The sequence below is a fragment of the Triturus cristatus genome, chromosome 7 (genome assembly GCF_964204655.1).
Source record: "Triturus cristatus chromosome 7, aTriCri1.1, whole genome shotgun sequence".
Classification (NCBI taxonomy): Eukaryota; Metazoa; Chordata; class Amphibia; order Caudata; family Salamandridae; genus Triturus; species Triturus cristatus.
Window position 1 is genome coordinate 1,316,503,747 of NC_140590.1, and position 20,158 is coordinate 1,316,523,904.

The window sequence follows — 20,158 nt, forward strand, 5'->3', positions numbered from 1 at the left end:
ACTCGTACTCTGGCCTACTGGTTAAGGTCTTAACTCTTACTCTGGCCTAATAGCTAAGGTCTTAGACTCATACTCTGGCATAATAGCTAAGGTCTTAGACTCGTACACTGGCCTAATAGCTAAGGTCTTAACTCTTACTCTGGCCTCATAGCTAAGGTCTTAGACTCATACTCTGGCCTAATGGTTAAGGTCTTAACTCTTACTCTGGCCTAATAGTTAAGGTCTTAACTCTTACTCTGGCCTGATAGCTAAGGTCTTAGACTCGTACTCTGGCCTAATGGTTAAGGTCTTAACTCTTACTCTAGCCTAATAGCTAAGGTCTTAGACTTGTAATATGGCCTACAGGTTAAGGTCTTAACTCTTACTCTGGCATACTGGTTAAGGTCTTAAATCTTACTCTGGCTTGCTGGTTAAGGTCCTAACTCTTACTCTGGCCTATTAGTTAAGGTCTTAGACTCGTACTATGGACTAATGGTTACGGTCTTAACTCTTACTCTGGCCTAATAGCTAAGGTCTTAGACTCGTACTCTGGCCTAAAGGTTAAGGTCTTAACTCTTACTCTGGCCTAATAGCTAAGGTCTTAGACTCGTACTATGGCCTAATAGCTAAGGTCTTAACTCTTACTCTGGCGTAATAGCTAAGGTCTTAGACTCATACTCTGGCCTAATGGTTAAGGTCTTAACTCTTACTCTGGCCTAATAGTTAAGGTCTTAACTCTTACTCTGGCCTGATAGCTAAGGTCTTAGACTCGTACTCTGGCCTAATGGTTAAGGTCTTAACTCTTACTCTAGCCTAATAGCTAAGGTCTTAGACTTGTAATATGGCCTACAGGTTAAGGTCTTAACTCTTACTCTGGCATACTGGTTAAGGTCTTAAATCTTACTCTGGCTTGCTGGTTAAGGTCCTAACTCTTACTCTGGCCTATTAGTTAAGGTCTTAACTCTTACTCTGGCCTAATAGCTAAGGTCTTAGACTCGTAATATGGCCTACAGGTTAAGGTCTTAACTCTTACTCTGGCCTACTGGTTAAGGTCTTAACTCTTACTCTGGCCTACCGGTTAAGGTCTTAACTCCTACTCTGGCCTATTGGTTAAGGTCTTAACTCTTACTCTGGTCTAATAGCTAAGGTCTTAGACTCGTACTCTGGCCTACTGGTTAAGGTCTTAACTCTTACTCTGGCCTACTGGTTAAGGTCTTATCTCTTACACTGGCCTAATAGCTAAGGTCTTAGACTCGTACTCTGGCCTAATGGTTAAGGTCTTAATTCTTACTCTGGCCTATTGGTTAAGGTCTTAACTCTTACTCTGGCCTAATAGCTAAGGTCTTAGACTCGTACTCTGGCCTACTGGTTAAGGTCTTAACGCATACTCTGGCCTAATAGCTAAGGTCTTAGACTCATACTCTGGCATAATAGCTAAGGTCTTAGACTCGTGCACTGGCCTAATAGCTAAGGTCTTAACTCTTACTCTGGCCTCATAGCTAAGGTCTTAGACTCATACTCTGGCCTAATGGTTAAGGTCTTAACTCTTACTCTGGCCTAATAGTTAAGGTCTTAACTCTTACTCTGGCCTGATAGCTAAGGTCTTAGACTCGTACTCTGGCCTAATGGTTAAGGTCTTAACTCTTACTCTAGCCTAATAGCTAAGGTCTTAGACTTGTAATATGGCCTACAGGTTAAGGTCTTAACTCTTACTCTGGCATACTGGTTAAGGTCTTAAATCTTACTCTGGCTTGCTGGTTAAGGTCCTAACTCTTACTCTGGCCTATTAGTTAAGGTCTTAACTCTTACTCTGGCCTAATAGCTAAGGTCTTAGACTCGTACTATAGCCTACAGGTTAAGGTCTTAACTCTTACTCTGGCCTACTGGTTAAGGTCTTAACTCTTACTCTGGCCTACCGGTTAAGGTCTTAACTCCTACTCTGGTCTATTGGTTAAGGTCTTAACTCTTACTCTGGCCTAATAGCTAAGGTCTTAGACTCGTACTCTGGCCTACTGGTTAAGGTCTTAACTCTTACTCTGGCCTACTGGTTAAGGTCTTATCTCTTACACTGGCCTAATAGCTAAGGTCTTAGACTCGTACTCTGGCCTAATGGTTAAGGTCTTAACTCTTACTCTGGCCTATTGGTTAAGGTCTTAACTCTTACTCTGGCCTAATAGCTAAGGTCTTAACTCTTACTCTGGCCTAATAGCTAAGGTCTTAGACTCGTACTCTGGCCTACTGGTTAAGGTCTTAACTCTTACTCTGGCCTAATAGCTAAGGTCTAAGACTCATACTCTGGCATAATAGCTAAGGTCTTAGACTCGTACACTGGCCTAATAGCTAAGGTCTTAACTCTTACTCTGGCCTCATAGCTAAGGTCTTAGACTCATACTCTGGCCTAATGGTTAAGGTCTTAACTCTTGGTGTGGCCTAATAGCTAAGGTCTTAGACTCGTACTCTGGCCTACTAGTTAAGGTCTTAACTCATACTCTGGTATAATAGCTAAGGTCTTAGACTCGTCCCCTGGCCTAATAGCTAAGGTCTTAGACTCGTACTCTGGCCTACTGGTTAAGGTCTTAACTCTTACTCTGGCCTAATAGCTAAGGTCTTAGACTCGTACTCTGGCCTAATGGTTAAGGTCTTAACTCTTACTCTGGCCTAATAGCTAAGGTCTTAGACTCATACTCTGGCATAATAGCTAAGGTCTTAGACTCGTACACTGGCCTAATAGCTAAGGTCTTAACTCTTACTCTGGCCTAATAGCTAAGGTCTTAGACTCGTACTCTGGCCTACTGGTTAAGGTCTTAACTCTTAGTCTGGCCTAATAGCTAAGGTCTTAACTCTTACTCTGGCCTACTAGTTAAGGTCTTAACTCTTACTCTGGCCTACTGGTTAAGGTCTTAACTCTTACTCTGGCTTGCTGGTTAAGGTCCTAACTCTTACTCTGGCCTATGGGTTAAGGTCTTAACTCTTACTCTGGCCTAATAGCTAAGGTCTTAGACTCGTACTCTGGCCTACTGGTTAAGGTCTTAACTCATACTCTGGTATAATAGCTAAGGTCTTAGACTCGTCCCCTGGCCTAATAGCTAAGGTCTTAGACTCGTACTCTGGCCTACTGGTTAAGGTCTTAACTCTTACTCTGGCCTAATAGCTAAGGTCTTAGACTCGTACTCTGGCCTAATGGTTAAGGTCTTAACTCTTACTCTGGCCTAATAGCTAAGGTCTTAGACTCGTACTCTGGCCTACCGGTTAAGGTCTTAACTCCTACTCTGGCCTATTGGTTAAGGTCTTAACTCTTACTCTGGCCTAATAGCTAAGGTCTTAACTCTTACTCTGGCCTAATAGCTAAGGTCTTAGACTCGTACTCTGGCCTACTGGTTAAGGTCTTAACTCTTAGTCTGGCCTAATAGCTAAGGTCTTAACTCTTACTCTGGCCTACTGGTTAAGGTCTTAACTCTTACTCTGGCCTACTGGTTAAGGTCTTAACTCTTACTCTGGCTTGCTGGTTAAGGTCCTAACTCTTACTCTGGCCTATTGGTTAAGGTCTTAACTCTTACTCTGGCCTAATAGCTAAGGTCTTAGACTCGTACTCTGGCCTAATGGTTTAGGTCTTAACTCTTACTCTGGCCTAATAGCTAAGGTCTTAACTCTTACTCTGGCCTAATAGCTAAGGTCTTAGACTCGTACTCTGGCCTACTGGTTAAGGTCTTAACTCATACTCTGGTATAATAGCTAAGGTCTTAGACTCTTCCCATGGCCTAATAGCTAAGGTCTTAGACTCGTACTCTGGCCTACTGGTTAAGGTCTTAACTCTTACTCTGGCCTAATAGCTAAGGTCTTAGACTCGTACTCTGGCCTAATGGTTAAGGTCTTAACTCTTACTCTGGCCTAATAGCTAAGGTCTTAGACTCATACTCTGGCATAATAGCTAAGGTCTTAGACTCGTACACTGGCCTAATAGCTAAGGTCTTAACTCTTACTCTGGCCTAATAGCTAAGGTCTTAGACTCGTACTCTGGCCTACTGGTTAAGGTCTTAACTCTTAGTCTGGCCTAATAGCTAAGGTCTTAACTCTTACTCTGGCCTACTGGTTAAGGTCTTAACTCTTACTCTGGCCTACTGGTTAAGGTCTTAACTCTTACTCTGGCCTACCGGTTAAGGTCTTAACTCCTACTCTGGCCTATTGGTTAAGGTCTTAACTCTTACTCTGGCCTAATAGCTAAGGTCTTAGACTCGTACTCTGGCCTACTGGTTAAGGTCTTAACTCTTACTCTGGCCTACTGGTTAAGGTCTTATCTCTTACACTGGCCTAATAGCTAAGGTCTTAGACTCGTACTCTGGCCTAATGGTTAAGGTCTTAACTCTTACTCTGGCCTATTGGTTAAGGTCTTAACTCTTACTCTGGCCTAATAGCTAAGGTCTTAACTCTTACTCTGGCCTAATAGCTAAGGTCTTAGACTCGTACTCTGGCCTACTGGTTAAGGTCTTAACTCTTACTCTGGCCTAATAGCTAAGGTCTTAGACTCATACTCTGGCATAATAGCTAAGGTCTTAGACTCGTACACTGGCCTAATAGCTAAGGTCTTAACTCTTACTCTGGCCTCATAGCTAAGGTCTTAGACTCATACTCTGGCCTAATGGTTAAGGTCTTAACTCTTACTCTGGCCTAATAGTTAAGGTCTTAACTCTTACTCTGGCCTGATAGCTAAGGTCTTAGACTCGTACTCTGGCCTAATGGTTAAGGTCTTAACTCTTACTCTAGCCTAATAGCTAAGGTCTTAGACTTGTAATATGGCCTACAGGTTAAGGTCTTAACTCTTACTCTGGCATACTGGTTAAGGTCTTAAATCTTACTCTGGCTTGCTGGTTAAGGTCCTAACTCTTACTCTGGCCTATTAGTTAAGGTCTTAGACTCGTACTATGGACTAATGGTTACGGTCTTAACTCTTACTCTGGCCTAATAGCTAAGGTCTTAGACTCGTACTCTGGCCTAAAGGTTAAGGTCTTAACTCTTACTCTGGCCTAATAGCTAAGGTCTTAGACTCGTACTATGGCCTAATAGCTAAGGTCTTAACTCTTACTCTGGCGTAATAGCTAAGGTCTTAGACTCATACTCTGGCCTAATGGTTAAGGTCTTAACTCTTACTCTGGCCTAATAGTTAAGGTCTTAACTCTTACTCTGGCCTGATAGCTAAGGTCTTAGACTCGTACTCTGGCCTAATGGTTAAGGTCTTAACTCTTACTCTAGCCTAATAGCTAAGGTCTTAGACTTGTAATATGGCCTACAGGTTAAGGTCTTAACTCTTACTCTGGCATACTGGTTAAGGTCTTAAATCTTACTCTGGCTTGCTGGTTAAGGTCCTAACTCTTACTCTGGCCTATTAGTTAAGGTCTTAACTCTTACTCTGGCCTAATAGCTAAGGTCTTAGACTCGTACTATGGCCTACAGGTTAAGGTCTTAACTCTTACTCTGGCCTACTGGTTAAGGTCTTAACTCTTACTCTGGCCTACCGGTTAAGGTCTTAACTCCTACTCTGGCCTATTGGTTAAGGTCTTAACTCTTACTCTGGTCTAATAGCTAAGGTCTTAGACTCGTACTCTGGCCTACTGGTTAAGGTCTTAACTCTTACTCTGGCCTACTGGTTAAGGTCTTATCTCTTACACTGGCCTAATAGCTAAGGTCTTAGACTCGTACTCTGGCCTAATGGTTAAGGTCTTAATTCTTACTCTGGCCTATTGGTTAAGGTCTTAACTCTTACTCTGGCCTAATAGCTAAGGTCTTAGACTCGTACTCTGGCCTACTGGTTAAGGTCTTAACGCATACTCTGGCCTAATAGCTAAGGTCTTAGACTCATACTCTGGCATAATAGCTAAGGTCTTAGACTCATACACTGGCCTAATAGCTAAGGTCTTAACTCTTACTCTGGCCTCATAGCTAAGGTCTTAGACTCATACTCTGGCCTAATGGTTAAGGTCTTAACTCTTACTCTGGCCTAATAGTTAAGGTCTTAACTCTTACTCTGGCCTGATAGCTAAGGTCTTAGACTCGTACTCTGGCCTAATGGTTAAGGTCTTAACTCTTACTCTAGCCTAATAGCTAAGGTCTTAGACTTGTAATATGGCCTACAGGTTAAGGTCTTAACTCTTACTCTGGCATACTGGTTAAGGTCTTAAATCTTACTCTGGCTTGCTGGTTAAGGTCCTAACTCTTACTCTGGCCTATTAGTTAAGGTCTTAACTCTTACTCTGGCCTAATAGCTAAGGTCTTAGACTCGTACTATAGCCTACAGGTTAAGGTCTTAACTCTTACTCTGGCCTACTGGTTAAGGTCTTAACTCTTACTCTGGCCTACCGGTTAAGGTCTTAACTCCTACTCTGGTCTATTGGTTAAGGTCTTAACTCTTACTCTGGCCTAATAGCTAAGGTCTTAGACTCGTACTCTGGCCTACTGGTTAAGGTCTTAACTCTTACTCTGGCCTACTGGTTAAGGTCTTATCTCTTACACTGGCCTAATAGCTAAGGTCTTAGACTCGTACTCTGGCCTAATGGTTAAGGTCTTAACTCTTACTCTGGCCTATTGGTTAAGGTCTTAACTCTTACTCTGGCCTAATAGCTAAGGTCTTAACTCTTACTCTGGCCTAATAGCTAAGGTCTTAGACTCGTACTCTGGCCTACTGGTTAAGGTCTTAACTCTTACTCTGGCCTAATAGCTAAGGTCTTAGACTCATACTCTGGCATAATAGCTAAGGTCTTAGACTCGTACACTGGCCTAATAGCTAAGGTCTTAACTCTTACTCTGGCCTCATAGCTAAGGTCTTAGACTCATACTCTGGCCTAATGGTTAAGGTCTTAACTCTTGGTGTGGCCTAATAGCTAAGGTCTTAGACTCGTACTCTGGCCTACTAGTTAAGGTCTTAACTCATACTCTGGTATAATAGCTAAGGTCTTAGACTCGTCCCCTGGCCTAATAGCTAAGGTCTTAGACTCGTACTCTGGCCTACTGGTTAAGGTCTTAACTCTTACTCTGGCCTAATAGCTAAGGTCTTAGACTCGTACTCTGGCCTAATGGTTAAGGTCTTAACTCTTACTCTGGCCTAATAGCTAAGGTCTTAGACTCATACTCTGGCATAATAGCTAAGGTCTTAGACTCGTACACTGGCCTAATAGCTAAGGTCTTAACTCTTACTCTGGCCTAATAGCTAAGGTCTTAGACTCGTACTCTGGCCTACTGGTTAAGGTCTTAACTCTTAGTCTGGCCTAATAGCTAAGGTCTTAACTCTTACTCTGGCCTACTAGTTAAGGTCTTAACTCTTACTCTGGCCTACTGGTTAAGGTCTTAACTCTTACTCTGGCTTGCTGGTTAAGGTCCTAACTCTTACTCTGGCCTATTGGTTAAGGTCTTAACTCTTACTCTGGCCTAATAGCTAAGGTCTTAGACTCGTACTCTGGCCTACTGGTTAAGGTCTTAACTCATACTCTGGTATAATAGCTAAGGTCTTAGACTCGTCCCCTGGCCTAATAGCTAAGGTCTTAGACTCGTACTCTGGCCTACTGGTTAAGGTCTTAACTCTTACTCTGGCCTAATAGCTAAGGTCTTAGACTCGTACTCTGGCCTAATGGTTAAGGTCTTAACTCTTACTCTGGCCTAATAGCTAAGGTCTTAGACTCGTACTCTGGCCTACCGGTTAAGGTCTTAACTCCTACTCTGGCCTATTGGTTAAGGTCTTAACTCTTACTCTGGCCTAATAGCTAAGGTCTTAACTCTTACTCTGGCCTAATAGCTAAGGTCTTAGACTCGTACTCTGGCCTACTGGTTAAGGTCTTAACTCTTAGTCTGGCCTAATAGCTAAGGTCTTAACTCTTACTCTGGCCTACTGGTTAAGGTCTTAACTCTTACTCTGGCCTACTGGTTAAGGTCTTAACTCTTACTCTGGCTTGCTGGTTAAGGTCCTAACTCTTACTCTGGCCTATTGGTTAAGGTCTTAACTCTTACTCTGGCCTAATAGCTAAGGTCTTAGACTCGTACTCTGGCCTAATGGTTTAGGTCTTAACTCTTACTCTGGCCTAATAGCTAAGGTCTTAACTCTTACTCTGGCCTAATAGCTAAGGTCTTAGACTCGTACTCTGGCCTACTGGTTAAGGTCTTAACTCATACTCTGGTATAATAGCTAAGGTCTTAGACTCTTCCCATGGCCTAATAGCTAAGGTCTTAGACTCGTACTCTGGCCTACTGGTTAAGGTCTTAACTCTTACTCTGGCCTAATAGCTAAGGTCTTAGACTCGTACTCTGGCCTAATGGTTAAGGTCTTAACTCTTACTCTGGCCTAATAGCTAAGGTCTTAGACTCATACTCTGGCATAATAGCTAAGGTCTTAGACTCGTACACTGGCCTAATAGCTAAGGTCTTAACTCTTACTCTGGCCTAATAGCTAAGGTCTTAGACTCGTACTCTGGCCTACTGGTTAAGGTCTTAACTCTTAGTCTGGCCTAATAGCTAAGGTCTTAACTCTTACTCTGGCCTACTGGTTAAGGTCTTAACTCTTACTCTGGCCTACTGGTTAAGGTCTTAACTCTTACTCTGGCTTGCTGGTTAAGGTCCTAACTCTTACTCTGGCCTATTAGTTAAGGTCTTAACTCTTACTCTGGCCTAATAGCTAAGGTCTTAGACTCGTACTCTGGCCTAATGGTTTAGGTCTTAACTCTTACTCTGGCCTAATAGCTAAGGTCTTAACTCTTACTCTGGCCTAATAGCTAAGGTCTTAGACTCGTACTCTGGCCTACTGGTTAAGGTCTTAACTCATACTCTGGTATAATAGCTAAGGTCTTAGACTCGTCCCCTGGCCTAATAGCTAAGGTCTTAGACTCGTACTCTGGCCTACTGGTTAAGGTCTTAACTCTTACTCTGGCCTAATAGCTAAGGTCTTAGACTCGTACTCTGGCCTAATGGTTAAGGTCTTAACTCTTACTCTGGCCTAATAGCTAAGGTCTTAGACTCGTACTCTGGCCTACCGGTTAAGGTCTTAACTCCTACTCTGGCCTATTGGTTAAGGTCTTAACTCTTACTCTGGCCTAATAGCTAAGGTCTTAGACTCGTACTCTGGCCTACTGGTTAAGGTCTTAACTCTTACTCTGGCCTACTGGTTAAGGTCTTATCTCTTACACTGGCCTAATAGCTAAGGTCTTAGACTCGTACTCTGGCCTAATGGTTAAGGTCTTAACTCTTACTCTGGCCTACTGGTTAAGGTCTTAACTCGTACTCTGGCCTAATAGCTAAGGTCTTAGACTCGTACTCTGGCCTAATGGTTAAGGTCTTAACTCTTACTCTGGCCTAATAGCTAAGGTCTTAACTCTTAGTCTGGCCTAATAGCTAAGGTTTTAGACTCGTACTCTGGCCTACTGGTTAAGGTCTTAACTCATACTCTGGCATAATAGCTAAGGTCTTAGACTCGTACCCTGGCCGAATAGCTAAGGTCTTAACTCTTACTCTGGCCTAATAGCTAAGGTCTTAGACTCGTACTCTGGCCTACTGGTTAAGGTCTTAACTCTTACTCTGGCCTAATAGCTAAGGTCCCAACTCTTAAACTGGCCTAATAGCTAAAGTCTTAACTCTTACTCTGGCCTAATAGCTAAGGTCTTAGACTCGTACTCTGGCCTAATGGTTAATGTCTTAACTCTTACTCCGGCCTACTGGTTATGGTCTTAACTCTTACTCTGGCCTAATAGCTAAGATCTTAGACTCGTACTATGGACTAATGGTTACGGTCTTAACTCTTACTCTGGCCTAATAGCTAAGGTCTTAGACTCTTACTCTGGCCTAATGGTTAAGGTCTTAACTCTTACTCTGGCCTAATAGCTAAGGTCTTAGACTCGTACGATGGCCTAATAGCTAAGGTCTTAACTCTTACTCTGGCCTAATAGCTAAGGTCTTAGACTCGTACTCTGGCCTAATGGTTCAGGTCTTAACTCTTACTCTGGCCTAATAGCTAAGGTCTTAACTCTTACTCTGGCCTAATAGCTAAGGTATTAGACTTGTTACTGGCCTACTGGTTAAGGTCTTAACTCTTACTCTGGCCTAATAGCTAAGGTCTAGACTCGTACTATGGCCTACTGGTTAAGGTCTTAACTCTTACTCTGGCCTAATAGCTAAGGTCTTAACTAATACTCTGGCCTAATAGCTAAGGTCTTAGACTCGTACTCTGGCCTAATGGTTTAGGTCTTAACTCTTACTCTGGCCTAATAGCTAAGGTCTTAACTCTTACTCTGGCCTAATAGCTAAGGTATTAGACTTGTTCCTGGCCTACTGGTTAAGGTCTTAACTCTTACTCTGGCCTAATAGCTAAGGTCTTAACTCGTACTCTGGCCTACTGGTTAAGGTCTTAACTCTTACTCTGGCCTAATAGCTAAGGTCTTAGACTCGTACTCTGGCCTAATAGCTAAAGTCTTAACTCTTACTCTGGCCTAATAGCTAAGGTCTTAGACTCGTACTTTGGCCTAATGGTTAAGGTCTTAACTCTTACTCTGGCCTACTGGTTACGGTCTTACCTCTTACACTGGCCTAATAGCTAAGGTCTTAGACTCGTACTATGGACTAATGGTTACGGTCTTAACTCTTAGTCTGGCCTAATAGCTAAGGTCTTAGACTCGTACTTTGTCCTAATGGTTAAGGTCTTAACTCTTACTCTGGCCTAATAGCTAAGGTCTTAGACTCGTACTCTGGCCTAATGGTTAAGGTCTTAACTCTTACTCTGGCCTAATAGCTAAGGTCTTAGACTCATACTCTGGCATAATAGCTAAGGTCTTAGACTCGTACACTGGCCTAATAGATAAGGTCTTAACTCTTACTCTGGCCTAATAGCTAAGGTCTTAGACTCGTACTCTGGCCTACTGGTTAAGGTCTTAACTCTTAGTCTGGCCTAATAGCTAAGGTCTTAACTCTTACTCTGGCCTACTGGTTAAGGTCTTAACTCTTACTCTGGCCTACTGGTTAAGGTCTTAACTCTTACTCTGGCTTGCTGGTTAAGGTCCTAACTCTTACTCTGGCCTATTAGTTAAGGTCTTAACTCTTACTCTGGCCTAATAGCTAAGGTCTTAGACTCGTACTCTGGCCTAATGGTTTAGGTCTTAACTCTTACTCTGGCCTAATAGCTAAGGTCTTAACTCTTACTCTGGCCTAATAGCTAAGGTCTTAGACTCGTACTCTGGCCTACTGGTTAAGGTCTTAACTCATACTCTGGTATAATAGCTAAGGTCTTAGACTCGTCCCCTGGCCTAATAGCTAAGGTCTTAGACTCGTACTCTGGCCTACTGGTTAAGGTCTTAACTCTTACTCTGGCCTAATAGCTAAGGTCTTAGACTCGTACTCTGGCCTAATGGTTAAGGTCTTAACTCTTACTCTGGCCTAATAGCTAAGGTCTTAGACTCGTACTCTGGCCTACCGGTTAAGGTCTTAACTCCTACTCTGGCCTATTGGTTAAGGTCTTAACTCTTACTCTGGCCTAATAGCTAAGGTCTTAGACTCGTACTCTGGCCTACTGGTTAAGGTCTTAACTCTTACTCTGGCCTACTGGTTAAGGTCTTATCTCTTACACTGGCCTAATAGCTAAGGTCTTAGACTCGTACTCTGGCCTAATGGTTAAGGTCTTAACTCTTACTCTGGCCTACTGGTTAAGGTCTTAACTCGTACTCTGGCCTAATAGCTAAGGTCTTAGACTCGTACTCTGGCCTAATGGTTAAGGTCTTAACTCTTACTCTGGCCTAATAGCTAAGGTCTTAACTCTTAGTCTGGCCTAATAGCTAAGGTTTTAGACTCGTACTCTGGCCTACTGGTTAAGGTCTTAACTCATACTCTGGCATAATAGCTAAGGTCTTAGACTCGTACCCTGGCCGAATAGCTAAGGTCTTAACTCTTACTCTGGCCTAATAGCTAAGGTCTTAGACTCGTACTCTGGCCTACTGGTTAAGGTCTTAACTCTTACTCTGGCCTAATAGCTAAGGTCCCAACTCTTAAACTGGCCTAATAGCTAAAGTCTTAACTCTTACTCTGGCCTAATAGCTAAGGTCTTAGACTCGTACTCTGGCCTAATGGTTAATGTCTTAACTCTTACTCCGGCCTACTGGTTATGGTCTTAACTCTTACTCTGGCCTAATAGCTAAGATCTTAGACTCGTACTATGGACTAATGGTTACGGTCTTAACTCTTACTCTGGCCTAATAGCTAAGGTCTTAGACTCTTACTCTGGCCTAATGGTTAAGGTCTTAACTCTTACTCTGGCCTAATAGCTAAGGTCTTAGACTCGTACGATGGCCTAATAGCTAAGGTCTTAACTCTTACTCTGGCCTAATAGCTAAGGTCTTAGACTCGTACTCTGGCCTAATGGTTCAGGTCTTAACTCTTACTCTGGCCTAATAGCTAAGGTCTTAACTCTTACTCTGGCCTAATAGCTAAGGTATTAGACTTGTTCCTGGCCTACTGGTTAAGGTCTTAACTCTTACTCTGGCCTAATAGCTAAGGTCTAGACTCGTACTCTGGCCTACTGGTTAAGGTCTTAACTCTTACTCTGGCCTAATAGCTAAGGTCTTAACTAATACTCTGGCCTAATAGCTAAGGTCTTAGACTCGTACTCTGGCCTAATGGTTTAGGTCTTAACTCTTACTCTGGCCTAATAGCTAAGGTCTTAACTCTTACTCTGGCCTAATAGCTAAGGTATTAGACTTGTTCCTGGCCTACTGGTTAAGGTCTTAACTCTTACTCTGGCCTAATAGCTAAGGTCTTAACTCGTACTCTGGCCTACTGGTTAAGGTCTTAACTCTTACTCTGGCCTAATAGCTAAGGTCTTAGACTCGTACTCTGGCCTAATAGCTAAAGTCTTAACTCTTACTCTGGCCTAATAGCTAAGGTCTTAGACTCGTACTTTGGCCTAATGGTTAAGGTCTTAACTCTTACTCTGGCCTACTGGTTACGGTCTTACCTCTTACACTGGCCTAATAGCTAAGGTCTTAGACTCGTACTATGGACTAATGGTTACGGTCTTAACTCTTAGTCTGGCCTAATAGCTAAGGTCTTAGACTCGTACTTTGTCCTAATGGTTAAGGTCTTAACTCTTACTCTGGCCTAATAGCTAAGGTCTTAGACTCGTACTATGGCCTAATAGCTAAGGTCTTAACTCTTACTCTGGCCTACTGGTTAAGGTCTTAACTCTTACTCTGGCCTACTGGTTAAGGTCTTAAATCTTACTATGGCCTAATAGCTAAGGTTTTAGACTCGTACTCTGGCCTACTGGTTAAGGTCTTAACTCTAACTCTGGCCCACTGGTTAAGATCTTAACCCTTACTCTGGCCTAATAGCTAAGGTCTTAGACTAGTACTATGGCCTACAGGTTAAGGTCTTAACTCTTACTCTCGCCCAATACCTAAGGTCTTAGACTCGTACTATGGCCTAATGGTTAAGGTCTTAACTCTTACTCTGGACTAATAGCTAAGGTCTTAACTCTTACTCTGGCCTACTGGTTAAGGTCTTAACTCTTACTCTGGCCTACTGGTTAAGGTCTTAACTCTTACTCTCGCCTAATAGCTAGTCTTAACTCTTACTCTGGCCTAATAGCTAAGGTCTTAGACTGATACTCTGGCCTACTGGTTATGGTCTTAACTCTTACTCTGGCCTACAGGTTAAGGTCTTAACTCTTACTCTGGCCTAATAGCTAAGGTCTTAACTCGTACTCTGGCCTACTGGGTAAGGTCTTAACTCTTACTCTGGCCTACTGAATAAGGTCTTAACTCTTACTCTGGCCTAATAGCTAAGGTCTTAGACTCGTACTCTGGCCTAATAGCTAAGGTCTTAGACTCGTACTATGGACTAATGGTTACGGTCTTAACTCTTACTCTGGCCTAATAGCTAAGGTCTTAGACTCGTACTATGGACTAATGGTTACGGTCTTAACTCTTACTCTGGCCTAATAGCTAAGGTCTTAGACTCGTACTCTGGCCTAAAGGTTAAGGTCTTAACTCTTACTCTGGCCTAATAGCTAAGGTCTTAGACTCGTACTATGGCCTAATAGATAAGGTCTTAACTCTTACTCTGGCGTAATAGCTAAGGTCTTAGACTCGTACTCTGGCCTAATGGTTAAGGTCTTAACTCTTACTCTGGCCTAATAGTTAAGGTCTTAACTCTTACTCTGGCCTGATAGCTAAGGTCTTAGACTCGTACTCTGGCCTAATGGTTAAGGTCTTAACTCTTACTCTAGCCTAATAGCTAAGGTCTTAGACTTGTAATATGGCCTATAGGTTAAGGTCTTAACTCTTACTCTGGCATACTGGTTAACGTCTTAAATCTTACTCTGGCTTGCTGGTTAAGGTCCTAACTCTTACTCTGGCCTGATAGCTAAGGTCTTAGACTCGTACTCTGGCCTAATGGTTAAGGTCTTAACTCTTACTCTAGCCTAATAGCTAAGGTCTTAGACTTGTAATATGGCCTACAGGTTAAGGTCTTAACTCTTACTCTGACCTATTGGTTAAGGTCTTAACTCTTACTCTGGCCTAATAGCTAAGGTCTTAGACTCGTACTCTGGCCTAATGGTTAAGGTCTTAACTCTTACTCTGGCCTACTGGTTAAGGTCTTAACTCGTACTCTGGCCTAATAGCTAAGGTCTTAGACTCGTACTCTGGCCTAATGGTTAAGGTCTTAACTCTTACTCTGGCCTAATAGCTAAGGTCTTAACTCTTACTCTGGCCTAATAGCTAAGGTCCTAGACTCGTACTCTGGCCTACTGGTTAAGGTCTTAACTCTTACTCTGGCCTAATAGCTAAGGTCTTAGACTCATACTCTGGCATAATAGCTAAGGTCTTAGACTCGTACACTGGCCTAATAGCTAAGGTCTTAACTCTTACTCTGACCTAATAGCTAAGGTCTTAGACTCGTACTCTGGCCTACTGGTTAAGGTCTTAACTCTTAGTCTGGCCTAATAGCTAAGGTCTTAACTCTTACTCTGGCCTACTGGTTAAGGTCTTAACTCTTACTCTGGCCTACTGGTTAAGGTCTTAACTCTTACTCTGGCTTGCTGGTTAAGGTCCTAACTCTTACTCTGGCCTATTGGTTAAGGTCTTAACTCTTACTCTGGCCTAATAGCTAAGGTCTTAGACTCGTACTCTGGCCTAATGGTTTAGGTCTTAACTCTTACTCTGGCCTAATAGCTAAGGTCTTAACTCTTACTCTGGCCTAATAGCTAAGGTCTTAGACTCGTACTCTGGCCTACTGGTTAAGGTCTTAACTCATACTCTGGTATAATAGCTAAGGTCTTAGACTCTTCCCATGGCCTAATAGCTAAGGTCTTAGACTCGTACTCTGGCCTACTGGTTAAGGTCTTAACTCTTACTCTGGCCTAATAGCTAAGGTCTTAGACTCGTACTCTGGCCTAATGGTTAAGGTCTTAACTCTTACTCTGGCCTAATAGCTAAGGTCTTAGACTCATACTCTGGCATAATAGCTAAGGTCTTAGACTCGTACACTGGCCTAATAGCTAAGGTCTTAACTCTTACTCTGGCCTAATAGCTAAGGTCTTAGACTCGTACTCTGGCCTACTGGTTAAGGTCTTAACTCTTAGTCTGGCCTAATAGCTAAGGTCTTAACTCTTACTCTGGCCTACTGGTTAAGGTCTTAACTCTTACTCTGGCCTACTGGTTAAGGTCTTAACTCTTACTCTGGCTTGCTGGTTAAGGTCCTAACTCTTACTCTGGCCTATTAGTTAAGGTCTTAACTCTTACTCTGGCCTAATAGCTAAGGTCTTAGACTCGTACTCTGGCCTAATGGTTTAGGTCTTAACTCTTACTCTGGCCTAATAGCTAAGGTCTTAACTGTTACTCTGGCCTAATAGCTAAGGTCTTAGACTCGTACTCTGGCCTACTGGTTAAGGTCTTAACTCATACTCTGGTATAATAGCTAAGGTCTTAGACTCGTCCCCTGGCCTAATAGCTAAGGTCTTAGACTCGTACTCTGGCCTACTGGTTAAGGTCTTAACTCTTACTCTGGCCTAATAGCTAAGGTCTTAGACTCGTACTCTGGCCTAATGGTTAAGGTCTTAACTCTTACTCTGGCCTAATAGCTAAGGTCTTAGACTCGTACTCTGGCCTACCGGTTAAGGTCTTAACTCCTACTCTGGCCTATTGGTTAAGGTCTTAACTCTTACTCTGGCCTAATAGCTAAGGTCTTAGACTCGTACTCTGGCCTACTGGTTAAGGTCTTAACTCTTACTCTGGCCTACTGGTTAAGGTCTTATCTCTTACACTGGCCTAATAGCTAAGGTCTTAGACTCGTACTCTGGCCTAATGGTTAAGGTCTTAACTCTTACTCTGGCCTACTGGTTAAGGTCTTAACTCGTACTCTGGCCTAATAGCTAAGGTCTTAGACTCGTACTCTGGCCTAATGGTTAAGGTCTTAACTCTTACTCTGGCCTAATAGCTAAGGTCTTAACTCTTAGTCTGGCCTAATAGCTAAGGTTTTAGACTCGTACTCTGGCCTACTGGTTAAGGTCTTAACTCATACTCTGGCATAATAGCTAAGGTCTTAGACTCGTACCCTGGCCGAATAGCTAAGGTCTTAACTCTTACTCTGGCCTAATAGCTAAGGTCTTAGACTCGTACTCTGGCCTACTGGTTAAGGTCTTAACTCTTACTCTGGCCTAATAGCTAAGGTCTCAACTCTTAAACTGGCCTAATAGCTAAAGTCTTAACTCTTACTCTGGCCTAATAGCTAAGGTCTTAGACTCGTACTCTGGCCTAATGGTTAAGGTCTTAACTCTTACTCCGGCCTACTGGTTATGGTCTTAACTCTTACTCTGGCCTAATAGCTAAGATCTTAGACTCGTACTATGGACTAATGGTTACAGTCTTAACTCTTACTCTGGCCTAATAGCTAAGGTCTTAGACTCTTACTCTGGCCTAATGGTTAAGGTCTTAACTCTTACTCTGGCCTAATAGCTAAGGTCTTAGACTCGTACGATGGCCTAATAGCTAAGGTCTTAACTCTTACTCTGGCCTAATAGCTAAGGTCTTAGACTCATACTCTGGCCTAATGGTTCAGGTCTTAACTCTTACTCTGGCCTAATAGCTAAGGTCTTAACTCTTACTCTGGCCTAATAGCTAAGGTATTAGACTTGTTCCTGGCCTACTGGTTAAGGTCTTAACTCTTACTCTGGCCTAATAGCTAAGGTCTAGACTCGTACTCTGGCCTACAGGTTAAGGTCTTAACTCTTACTCTGGCCTAATAGCTAAGGTCTTAACTAATACTCTGGCCTAATAGCTAAGGTCTTAGACTCGTACTCTGGCCTAATGGTTTAGGTCTTAACTCTTACTCTGGCCTAATAGCTAAGGTCTTAACTCTTACTCTGGCCTAATAGCTAAGGTATTAGACTTGTTCCTGGCCTACTGGTTAAGGTCTTAACTCTTACTCTGGCCTAATAGCTAAGGTCTTAACTCGTACTCTGGCCTACTGGTTAAGGTCTTAACTCTTACTCTGGCCTAATAGCTAAGGTCTTAGACTCGTACTCTGGCCTAATAGCTAAAGTCTTAACTCTTACTCTGGCCTAATAGCTAAGGTCTTAGACTCGTACTTTGGCCTAATGGTTAAGGTCTTAACTCTTACTCTGGCCTACTGGTTACGGTCTTACCTCTTACACTGGCCTAATAGCTAAGGTCTTAGACTCGTACTATGGACTAATGGTTACGGTCTTAACTCTTAGTCTGGCCTAATAGCTAAGGTCTTAGACTCGTACTTTGTCCTAATGGTTAAGGTCTTAACTCTTACTCTGGCCTAATAGCTAAGGTCTTAGACTCGTACTATGGCCTAATAGCTAAGGTCTTAACTCTTACTCTGGCCTACTGGTTAAGGTCTTAACTCTTACTCTGGCCTACTGGTTAAGGTCTTAAATCTTACTATGGCCTAATAGCTAAGGTTTTAGACTCGTACTCTGGCCTACTGGTTAAGGTCTTAACTCTAACTCTGGCCCACTGGTTAAGATCTTAACCCTTACTCTGGCCTAATAGCTAAGGTCTTAGACTCGTACTATGGCCTACAGGTTAAGGTCTTAACTCTTACTCTCGCCCAATACCTAAGGTCTTAGACTCGTACTATGGCCTAATGGTTAAGGTCTTAACTCTTACTCTGGCCTAATAGCTAAGGTCTTAACTCTTACTCTGGCCTACTGGTTAAGGTCTTAACTCTTACTCTGGCCTACTGGTTAAGGTCTTAACTCTTACTCTCGCCTAATAGCTAGTCTTAACTCTTACTCTGGCCTAATAGCTAAGGTCTTAGACTGATACTCTGGCCTACTGGTTATGGTCTTAACTCTTACTCTGGCCTACAGGTTAAGGTCTTAACTCTTACTCTGGCCTAATAGCTAAGGTCTTAACTCGTACTCTGGCCTACTGGGTAAGGTCTTAACTCTTACTCTGGCCTACTGGTTAAGGTCTTAACTCTTACTCTGGCCTAATAGCTAAGGTCTTAGACTCGTACTCTGGCCTAATAGCTAAGGTCTTAGACTCGTACTATGGACTAATGGTTACGGTCTTAACTCTTACTCTGGCCTAATAGCTAAGGTCTTAGACTCGTACTATGGACTAATGGTTACGGTCTTAACTCTTACTCTGGCCTAATAGCTAAGGTCTTAGACTCGTACTCTGGCCTAAAGGTTAAGGTCTTAACTCTTACTCTGGCCTAATAGCTAAGGTCTTAGACTCGTACTATGGCCTAATAGCTAAGGTCTTAACTCTTACTCTGGCGTAATAGCTAAGGTCTTAGACTCGTACTCTGGCCTAATGGTTAAGGTCTTAACTCTTACTCTGGCCTAATAGTTAAGGTCTTAACTCTTACTCTGGCCTGATAGCTAAGGTCTTAGACTCGTACTCTGGCCTAATGGTTAAGGTCTTAACTCTTACTCTAGCCTAATAGCTAAGGTCTTAGACTTGTAATATGGCCTATAGGTTAAGGTCTTAACTCTTACTCTGGCATACTGGTTAACGTCTTAAATCTTACTCTGGCTTGCTGGTTAAGGTCCTAACTCTTACTCTGGCCTGATAGCTAAGGTCTTAGACTCGTACTCTGGCCTAATGGTTAAGGTCTTAACTCTTACTCTAGCCTAATAGCTAAGGTCTTAGACTTGTAATATGGCCTACAGGTTAAGGTCTTAACTCTTACTCTGACCTATTGGTTAAGGTCTTAACTCTTACTCTGGCCTAATAGCTAAGGTCTTAGACTCGTACTCTGGCCTAATGGTTAAGGTCTTAACTCTTACTCTGGCCTACTGGTTAAGGTCTTAACTCGTACTCTGGCCTAATAGCTAAGGTCTTAGACTCGTACTCTGGCCTAATGGTTAAGGTCTTAACTCTTACTCTGGCCTAATAGCTAAGGTCTTAACTCTTACTCTGGCCTAATAGCTAAGGTCCTAGACTCGTACTCTGGCCTACTGGTTAAGGTCTTAACTCTTACTCTGGCCTAATAGCTAAGGTCTTAGACTCATACTCTGGCATAATAGCTAAGGTCTTAGACTCGTACACTGGCCTAATAGCTAAGGTCTTAACTCTTACTCTGACCTAATAGCTAAGGTCTTAGACTCGTACTCTGGCCTACTGGTTAAGGTCTTAACTCTTAGTCTGGCCTAATAGCTAAGGTCTTAACTCTTACTCTGGCCTACTGGTTAAGGTCTTACCTCTTACTCTGGCCTACTGGTTAAGGTCTTAACTCTTACTCTGGCTTGCTGGTTAAGGTCCTAACTCTTACTCTGGCCTATTGGTTAAGGTCTTAACTCTTACTCTGGCCTAATAGCTAAGGTCTTAGACTCGTACTCTGGCCTAATGGTTTAGGTCTTAACTCTTACTCTGGCCTAATAGCTAAGGTCTTAACTCTTACTCTGGCCTAATAGCTAAGGTCTTAGACTCGTACTCTGGCCTACTGGTTAAGGTCTTAACTCATACTCTGGTATAATAGCTAAGGTCTTAGACTCTTCCCATGGCCTAATAGCTAAGGTCTTAGACTCGTACTCTGGCCTACTGGTTAAGGTCTTAACTCTTACTCTGGCCTAATAGCTAAGGTCTTAGACTCGTACTCTGGCCTAATGGTTAAGGTCTTAACTCTTACTCTGGCCTAATAGCTAAGGTCTTAGACTCATACTCTGGCATAATAGCTAAGGTCTTAG